This window comes from Dipodomys merriami, unplaced genomic scaffold (assembly GCF_024711535.1).
Source record: "Dipodomys merriami isolate MVZ:Mamm:240054 unplaced genomic scaffold, mDipMer1.0.p SCAF_2365, whole genome shotgun sequence".
Lineage (NCBI taxonomy): Eukaryota > Metazoa > Chordata > Mammalia > Rodentia > Heteromyidae > Dipodomys > Dipodomys merriami.
The window spans coordinates 44,976-55,525 of NW_027203788.1; the positions used below are offsets into that span (position 1 = coordinate 44,976).

The 10,550-nt window shown below is 33.7% G+C and overlaps 1 pseudogene; it reads right to left on the reverse strand.

Moving 5' to 3' along the window:
• Window positions 1-5,260: 5,260 nt before the first annotated feature.
• LOC138835406 (U6 spliceosomal RNA) lies at window positions 5,261-5,357 on the reverse strand (annotated as a pseudogene).
• Between the last annotated feature and the right edge of the window lie 5,193 nt (window positions 5,358-10,550).

Below are 10,550 nucleotides of genomic sequence, written 5' to 3' on the forward strand. Positions count from 1 at the left end.
CACTTCGCCGTTAAGTTCTTGTGACCTGCGAAAGGACTCCTTTTATTCCAAGGCCTGAGCTGGAGCTAACAGCTCCTCCGAGCTTTGTCGGTATCCAAGATGGAGATCACCGGTGCTGGGGGGGGAGGGGTGGCCTTCCCTCCTCTGCTCCCTGAGAAGGAGTGAGGACGTTGGGCTTGTACTCACACCGAGTCTTGGATCCTGGGTCATCTCTGGTCTGCAAACTGCAGGATGAAGATGTCCGCTCCTTGTCGGTTCTTGTTGGTGTTGAGTAGAATCCGCTCGTCCGCTGCGTCTGGCTCCTTCGTCCCGGACTCTCTGTGTCTCAGGTATGACCCCGCGGCGGTGGTCGCCGCCACGACCCTGCCGCCGCAGCGGCAGCTGATGTGTTTCCTTGGCTTCCCCTCTCTTGTCTAACTCTCTGTCCTGTGATGGCACACTTGGTGTGATTCTCTGGCTTAGGACTGTTCACTCGAACTCTAAAACTGCTTTCTATGCGAGAGCTTGTTCAGATTCCAGCTTCTCCTCCGCCATCTTCCTGGAACTCTCTTGATTGCTTTTTTTACCTAACATTTTGGGAGAAATGTACTAATTTATAATGTTATTAAAGACAGACTGATATAAAATCACTTTTCACCCCAGATAAATATTTTGCCTTTCATATACACAAAAATGCAGTCTGACATATTAATGTTAGGAATGAGAGGTTAAAAATCATAGGCACCAAGACCTAAGTATGAATTAAAGAATCTCCAACTTGTGAATACAATTGGTTTTAAAAGACATCAATACTACTGCATTTTTAAATTCCCTATGATAATGATAATGATTCCCTATGATAATGATAATGAAAATGATAAACTATTAACACTTAAAAATAATTCATTTTCTTGGGAGTAGGACACAAAACACAAGGTTAATTCTAATCATTTAAAAAGACCTTTATTTATACTAAACATTCACTCATAACTATAAAGATTCTAAAACTAACTGAAGTACAGAGACACAAAGGAACTAATTTAACTGCATCATGTACATTCAATGGACTGTTAATAGAAAACAAAGTTATACTAATAATTAGCTTACCCAATTCACTTACATTCTTTTATTCTATTCCATTTGTTTTCATAAAAAATGGGTTTTCATAAAATGATGCATAAAAAAGCCTATATGCCCACTTACATTTTCAGATCTTAACAATATTTATTTCAGAAAATTTAGCTCTATAGTTAATGAACTGAAATAATACTAAAATATTCAAAGAACTTTCAGAAATTGCAAGACTTCCTCTGGGATGTTATGTATATTGGAAACGATATTCAAAAAGCCTTATTTGTTAAAGTTTTCATAGTTACTCCCACAAAAGAGCCATTGGTAAAGATCCCTGTGAATGTACAAAACACCTTCAAATGCATACACAATCTGGACATGACACATCCTTTTTGTTTGTTCGTTTTTGGAAGGAATATCTAACAAGTATATCGACAATACTTATTTTGTCTATAAGATGGGATATTCAAATGTAATATGGGTTTGATTAACTCTTAGTGCGAATAGATATGGTCTTGCAAAGAAAGTGATTCTCTACAGAAATCCGGAAAGAGTTTATCCAACTTGTGTTTCACAGGAATAACCAGAGAGTAATACCTGCTTGGTCAAGTCGGTCCAAATCACTCCATGAGTGTATCTTAAAAGTATAACCAATTTAAGAGGTCAAATATGAATTTTGTACTGACAATCATCTTACAGCAATAACTTACTACCTAATTATGTCCGTAGCTTCTTACCTCACATACAATAAGAGCTGAAAGCGGTCTCTTTCTCTAACTTAATGCTGTAAATGCTTTGATTATGATGACTTTTTTAGTAGACAAATAATATGTACAGAAGGGTGGTTCCACTGAAATGACATGACAGAACACTGGTAAATAAAACATTGCAACACAGCTCTTTTCAGCCTCACCATGTCCACATTGGCAAGCAACATTGAAACAGCACACACACACATATACATGTATACACATGTTCGCACATGTACATACACATATACATGCATGCTAAATTCAGGGTTTATTGTACAAAAAAGTTCAAATAAAATATTAGTGATTTGTACAAATGATAATATGCCTTATTACAAAATAATACATGAACCATCACACCCATGTTACATTTTACCTGCCTCTCCAAATGTGACCACTTAATTTATTTTTAATTAATTGATTACCTTATTAATTTGTTTGGTGCTAATACTAGGGCTTGAACTCAGGGTCTGGCTTTGTCCCAGAATTTATTTTTTGTTTCAGTTTTCTCAAGGCTAGCATTTTACTGCTTGTACCACAGCTCCATTTCTAGCTTTTTCTGGTTACATTCAAATCAGAATCTAATGGACTTTTTTTTTTCTTGGTCTGCTTTCAAACCACAATCCTCAGATTTCATCTTTCTGATTAACTACTAATAAAGACATAAGCCATCAGTGTGGCTTCTACTTTTTCCTCTATAATTATCTAATGCACATACTTAAATAGTAATTTAAAACTGAGAGAATAGAAGCAAGATGTACAGTGATGATACTCTCCTGTCAGAAATTCAAGTTAGTAATGTAAATTATTCTTATGACCATACACAAAACATACCATATTATAGTGAAAGAGAACTCACTATTGAACATATGAGCCTTAAGAGCTTTCTAATAGATCCATTATTTATTGTTACCCAACATTAGAAAAATGTATGAGGCATTGGTAAAATAGAAGTCCTTTGCATGACTACATACATTCCTTGTTTTTTTTTAAAGACACGTGCTTTCATCTAAAAAGTAGGCCTGTCTATTGTCTTCATGTGATTTCAATAATTGAAAGTGCTTAGTGAGAAGGTCAAAATGTATTAGTAGTCCTTAACTATCAATTCTCATTTTTCTTCTTGGAGAATATAATGATCAAATCAATAATTCAGAATCAGAAATCAATAGTTCAGAATCATGCTTCCAGTGCAAGTAGATCACCAGTAAGAAATCCTAAATACCAATTTTCACAAAGTTTTGTCACAGATACAATCTCCCTGCCTTCTCTAGCTACTTTACTACCTTCCTATTTCTTCATTATACAGGAAAAGTGTGATTCACCTGATTTCAGTCAGATCTGTTGCTAGAATTATCAAGGAATTAGTTTATTGTCTGTAATTTGGTCAAAGTTATGTCTCTTTATGTAGGCTACTAAAAATGTATTTAATAATTTCAAGTAAATACATGAATTCTATTCCCATCTTTTTTAAAAAATTAAAATTTTGTTTGCTCTATAAATTGATCAGAGGCATGGATTTTGTCGCTAGCTAGGTCATTGCACATCATCTGTCTCTCTCTCTCCCTTTCTTGGTTCTCATAGATAATATGATTGCTCCATAATTATCCTGATTTATTTTGCTTTCATATTTTTGGTTGCATCATTTCAGTTTTTGTTCTGCCATTTCCCAAATCATTTATATAGAAGGCGTTATTTCCTAATTTCTCATTCCTAGAATAAGCTGCACATGAAGACATCGCTGGTCCTCATTTTCAGTGTGTACATTTGAATACGGAGGAACATCTTTCCTCTGCTCTCCATCAATTCCCTACTCTCCAGTTAGAATAATTTCGAATAGTAAAATTGGAAAAAGAGAAAATAAATCATGGTGAATAAACAGTTGCAGAAAAATCACTGGATATTTCTGACCAGTTCAACCAATGTGAACTATTAGGAAAATACATGGACACCTCATTCCCACTGGCACTCAAAGTTTCTCGTTAGGCAATTCTTAGGAATATGAAGAACAAGATGAAAAAATAACGAATGATATCAATTGCAAGAATAAAATGGAGAAGGATCCAAGCAAATTTCTTCAATGGGCTGCCAAAAATATTCGGCTAACTACAGTGTGGAGACTTCTTTCCCAAAAGGCCACTCATGTGAATAGTAGGGATGACGATGAGTATACCCCTCTTCATCGAGAAGCGTACAGTGGACAATTAGACATTGTCAGTGAGTTGGTGTCTCAAGCGGCACATGCAATAACTGTAGATGACTGGACACCCCTGCACAGTGCATATACGTGGAATAATACCAGAGTGACTTCTTTATTACTTCATCATGATCCAAATACCAATGCCCAACTAAAGGCCTCTTGTCCCCCTTACATCTTGCTGCTGAGAATTGAGCTAGCAAAGATACGCTGGATCTCCTTCTGTTGAACCATTATATAAAACCAGGCCTGGAGAACAACATAGAAAAACTTGCACTTGATATTGCCAAAAGGATAAGTATGTATCACTACTTCTATGAAGTTGTGGAAGGCTGTACAAATTGTTCACCTATGTCCTAATGGTCGGGTTAAGTTTCTTAAATTTCAAAAATGCAAGTCGATCTTTTGTGTCCCTACAAAATATTTTCACAATCCAAATAAGAGCAATATATTTTATTTTGGTCTGTCATGGGGCTTGAACTCTGGGCCTGGGAGCTACCTCTGTGCTCTTCAGCTCAAGATGAGAGCTCTACTACATGAGCCTCAGCTCCACTTTCAGTTTTCTAGTGGTTTATTGGAGATAAGAGTACCACAGACTTTCCTTCCCAGGCTGCCTTGGAACCATGATCTCAGATCTCAGCCTCTTGTGGCATAAGCCACATGTGCCTGGCAACACCAATATTTTACAGTAAAAATTCATGGATTCTGCAGAATTCTTCCAAGTGAATTGCCTGCATTGGATGTCAAAATGTATTCAATAGTTTTTGTATACATGTATAATGATTTCTTCAGAGTTTGTGATTTTTTAATCAGAAACAATTTTAACTTACCTGTTGAAATGAGTAGTACAGAAACTAAAATATTTCTGGTGCTTGTCTGAAAAAGTATATTTGACAATATCCTATATTCTATGTTTGCATAATGTTCATAATATATTTTATTTTCTCCTAGATATACTTTGAATTCTACATTATTTTATAATATTTAGGTTCATTAATGTGTCCTTTCTGATTACATTCCATATAGAAACAGTTTGATTCCTTTTTTTCTAGGTCTTAATATTATTTTTCTTTGGGATAAAATGACAATGTTGTATAATTTGAAAAGTTTTGTAAAGTTTATTCTATGTAAACGCCTTCCTGAGGTGAATATTTAATACACTGATGTCAAACTAAATTTAATTATATGAATTACGTGTATTGTTACAGTTGTAATTTTGTAATCAACTTTTTAATAACTGTTTTTCATTTCTTGCATCTGAAGAATGAAACATATGGAATACTTCTCAAATTTTCATATTATCCTTGTGCAAGTGCCATGTTAATCTCTGCATTGTAATTTGAGTATTCGTGCTGCTGAAGCATGTAGTATCTTCTAAATTTAAGTAGTTAATGATGCCATCTTTATACAAGCCTATATCTATGGGTGCCTACTTTTAACAAGGAAACCGTATTGTTCCGAACAATGCTATCGATCTTATTTCCATAAAATTCTGTGAATAGTAGAAAAAATTATATTGATCGATCAATTGCTCACATTTGCAAATTTTTTTGTCAATGACTATCTTAAGTCTTTTTATTTGGAATTTGATCGTACTCTCAATTATTTATAGATAGGTCCAAAGGTGATGGCTTTTTCAAGTAATTATTTATCCAACTGTGTTAGCTATGTGGGCCTAATGGATTCAAAGTAAGCATTGCTTAAGAGCTACTTCTAAACTTCTTCAGCTGATATTTTCCCAAATGAGGTGTTACTGGCACAAATGTCTACCTGAGCCTTTACCTTTCTTCCATGTGGGAACAGACCAACCAGAATATCTTACCCTGACAGCATAGATTGTCTTACTAGAACAAAACTAATCTTGGTTACAAGGGATCATAGAGAGATGAACAGTTCAAACAGAACTGTTCAGACTAGAAGGTATTTTATCAAAATATAATTGTTTATTATACCTTCCATTTCAAAAGTAGTTAAAGCCAAGAAGGTAAAAAAATTGTTCATATGCATGATTACTTAATGTCCTGGCCTGTCTACTATCCAACCAGGCAGGAACTTACACTACTGACTTTTTATCACCAAATATTTTCATAGATGCAGGAGAAGTTCATATGTTTCTCCTCGTTATTAAGCATTAAATTGATACTGTTTTAATCACAGTGTTTCCTCTTGCCTCCATGCTGTAAATCTACAAATGGTAAAGCTTTAGGTCTAACTCTATCACACACTAAGGTAGAGATAATGGAATAATACTTTAAAACAGAGTTGCGTTTCATACAGTAACTACAACAGAACAATGCAAACCTGTGCCTTTTAATTATATTATATATAGTTATATATTTTATATTTATATGTGCTGATTTTATATTTCACACAGTAAAACTTACTAGAATTAGTTGATAATTTGACAAATAAATTTATATTTATTTATTCCAATAAATAGAATTGGAATATAAATAATTAGGTTTAAAATATATATTAGAATATAAAAAGTATCAATGCAATGTCTATAGTATAAACTTGTGATACATCCTAACTGTTCTTGGTCTTCTGAATCCACATGGTAAAAAAACAATGTTTTCCTCTAATCTATAATACATTTTACTCTGCTGCTCTGTCTATTGTTTTAACTCTCTTGTCCCAAACTGTTTTTCTCCATATTTCAGAAGCATTCCTATTGATTATACCCAAATTTTGCTAAGATATCTAAAAAAACATTATTCTTCTGCAGTCCCCATGGGTCCTAGGATCCCAGGTCCCAGTTACCTGCATCATCAGATAACATGGGCAAGACTTCTCACCAAGGCCCATGCAACATTTCAGCACATAGTAATTGAAGACCAATCTCAATTTCTCATTTCCTATATTTCAGGGCCCCAATTCCTTGAGATGCAGGAATTAGCAGTAAGCAATTGTGGAATGCAAGGCAACTTAAAATGAAGAATGAAATAACAAAATTTGAGAGAAAGTACTGTAATTAAAACATTCAACTTATAGATGACTAGCCCATATGTGTGAACAATTTCACAAAGTGTCATAAGATTATTTTTAATACCCCTCCCCTATGATTAATGAAAGATTTTATTCCAACATAAGTGGGCCAAAAAATAGTTCCTTGAAGGATAGATCCATAATTGGTCTACTAAAGCCCAGAAAACTTGACTTAGAGGTCAAATGTAATTCAGAAAAATATTTGAAGCACTAAGGAGTGCTTAAAAACACTGGGAGTTCAGTACAACATGGTTCTGTTGTATAAAAATATCACTCTCAAACCAATGATAATCTTCATTTAATCTTCTGAAAGTGTATTCCTTTTCAAATAAACTTTTTAAAATCACATTCGTCAAAATGACATTTTACAAGTTGATGATACTTAGAGACATTACAAGTTTTTTAAGTGTAGGGAGCAAGTTACAATAGAGTTGAATTATTTACACAGCACTAATGCCAAACACGTTCAACCATTCATTAAAGTGTAGAAATAGTACCACCCACAATTTGTGTTTTTCAGTAAGGGCCTTCCAGAAATGTGTTAAATAGGTTAGCCTCCTAAATTTCAAACCCAAACCTGAGCTAATAAATTTCATCATTTAATAAGGTACACTTTAAAAAGTCACAAATAGTTGCCTTATCATATGTTATTTTATTTTTTCCCTCTGTCTAACATAGTAAGAAATATGACTTTAAGTCTTGAATATGGGTATTCATCAGAGATATGACAAACATAATATCTGTCTTCTATTTTTATCATATTCCTCTTTTGGAATAAATTTTAATTTTCTTCTTTTTCAAAACTTATAGGCAGTAGAAAATATTATTCCATGTAAAATAAAAGAATCACACCATTGTACAAAGCCATTTATAAAAATTCGTAGTTAGGAATACATTCTAAGCCATTTTTTTAATTTTCTTTTTGACTAAAGATTAATCTTCCAAATGGATGAGAATAAAATCTTGTTTAGGTGCTTCACCTCTCCAGTCTCCAGCAAATTGTTGCTGCAGATAAATCAATTATGGAAATATAAGCTGACATCAGTTCAAGAATATGCAGGATTTAATGTCCATGGAATGCATATAAACCATTCAAAGTATTAATAGACAGTTTAACACTGACTATCAGGAAGTTGAAACCATAGTGGAATTATAGTAAAGACATAGAATGAATGAAAAATGAACAAGGGGCAAGTATAGCTAGAATATTCAATGTACACATATGATAAAGAAGTGGTAAATTGGAAATAAATCTTGGAGAAAGGGTTGGTTGAGAATGATGGAAGGAGTGACTCCGATCTAGGAGCATTGGACAATTAGATGGATATATTTAATTGTAAAACAATTGCACAACCTTTTAAAATTCAGTTAAAAAACACAAGAAACAAAAAACAGAAAAATTACAACCAAACAGCAATCTCCAGAGAGTATCAATATGACCTCTCAAAATTTTAATCTATTAATGAAAGGCAGTCTTGGGAAAAGCAAACAAAACTGTTCAAAGAGGGAAGTTTGGGATAGGGGAGAATTTTGAACAGAATTAAATAGATTGTCTAAGGTTATAAATCACCTACATCTGCTGCAAATAGTATCTTTCTTCTACGAGTTTTCTGTCTGAACTGGATAATCCAGTCCTGAGACACACTTGGTAGCTTGTGAGGTTAGAGTGGAAGAAACAAGATCATGAACCCATTATTCCACTGGAGAGAAAACAATACTCTATATTTTCTCTAATCTCTCTCCACTACTCTTTCTTCATACTTTTAAGTCAATTGATTTTGAATTATATTTTTCCTTCTTCTGGCAAAATAATTCATTACATATTATTTGCCATTTTCTTCTTTCATGATGTTTAATTGGCCAAGTGAGTCCATTAAATATCCCTCTTGCATTTGGTTGCTATGAAACAACATTTATGTTAATGAGGAGAAATCTAATGTAAAACTTTGTCTCCAGAATACAGACCTAGAAGCTGTGATCACAAATATTTGGCTATTTTTTTCTTTTACCTTAAAAGACTTCTTGTGTCTAAAGTGCCCACAAAAATAAGTACTCCATCACTTGTTGGTTCAATCAGAATTGTCTAAGTTCAAAGATATATTTTCCTAACAAGATGCTGATAGGAAACAAAAAATACTGCACTTTTATCTTCTCTCTTAAGATTCTCCTCAGATACCATATCAGTAACAGTGAAGTTATTCTAGGCAAAATTATTTCAACAGATTATTTTTCTCTTGGTCTTGCATTTGTTCACCAAGATTTATGGAGGAGAATATAGTTAAATGACCCATACCTTGGAAGACAGTGTCTGTTACAAAAGGACAATGCTTCTATGTCCTACTTCTATGTCCTCCTCTTAGCTCTTGCCGGAGTTCCAATTAATCACAGCTTCTTGGCTTCATGTCTAGTGAAGCTGAAGGACTATATGGGCTCCACCACTGTTAAATCTTCATTATTTCTCTTTTAAAACTCTTTAAGTTGCCTCATTTGGACGTGGAATTTATTTTCATGTCTTCATTCAATCATTTCTGCACTGTAGTGAGCCAAATAGGCTCTGTAAACTCACTTTAGGGAGTAAAAATACTAACACAATTTATATGAAAAAGTTTTGGCCTCCCTTCACTGCTGAATACAATATGCTTAACTAAGTCTTCTAAGAAAACTTTTTTTTATTAACTTTTCCATTTGCTCAATTCTTTTCTGAACTTTTTGGCATATGTAATAACAGAAGTCTTCACTATCTCATATTAATAAGGATATTACTTTTGTGAGCCACTTAGAAATGTGAAATCATTGGTTTGAAGTATACAATCAGATTTTTTTCTGTGTTTCACTGCTTCACATCCAAAGACATTGTGGAAAGTGTTACAAACAAAAATGTGTAATCCCAACACCTTCTTTCATTGTGAAGGTCACTTTCTCCCTAAATATTTTGACTCAAATTATCTTTTTAAGAGAATTACTCTTTGGTAATTAAAGGTAAATTCACAAATTTTGATGCCTTATTTTTTTAAGAACTTTGAATTTAAATTCCAATACAACTTTGTTTCAAACAGTGAAAATATATTTCCTGGGTAAGGACAATTCCAAGGGACCCTACAGGATTTACAGGTTTGTTTGTTTAGTGTGAAAAAGAGCCATCTTCATCCACATTGCTCCCTCTCTACTAAGTCTCCTTGGATTTCTTTGCATGAAAAGACTATTCTTCCAGGCAATTTAAATTTTCGTAATAGACTAAGTTGTTAAAATTTTGAACAATTAAAATTTACCTGTCATAACTTTAAAACTCTTGAAAATCCTTTATCAGAACCGCGAATTCACCAATCCTAATTCCACCATTACCATCAAAAAGTTAACATGCTATTTTCATGATATAGTATCCAGGCAGCTATTATATTCCAGTGGCTTTGTTATGTATATAAATAGCCATATTAGCTGATGCTAAGCACAATTAATTCCAAGATATGGAACCAGATTTTTTCATTTGTGGTTGTTGTTTTTGATGAACTATGTGATTTCGGTTTTCTTTGGTTTTCCCCCTATGGTTTATCCTTCCGGTATATCATTTT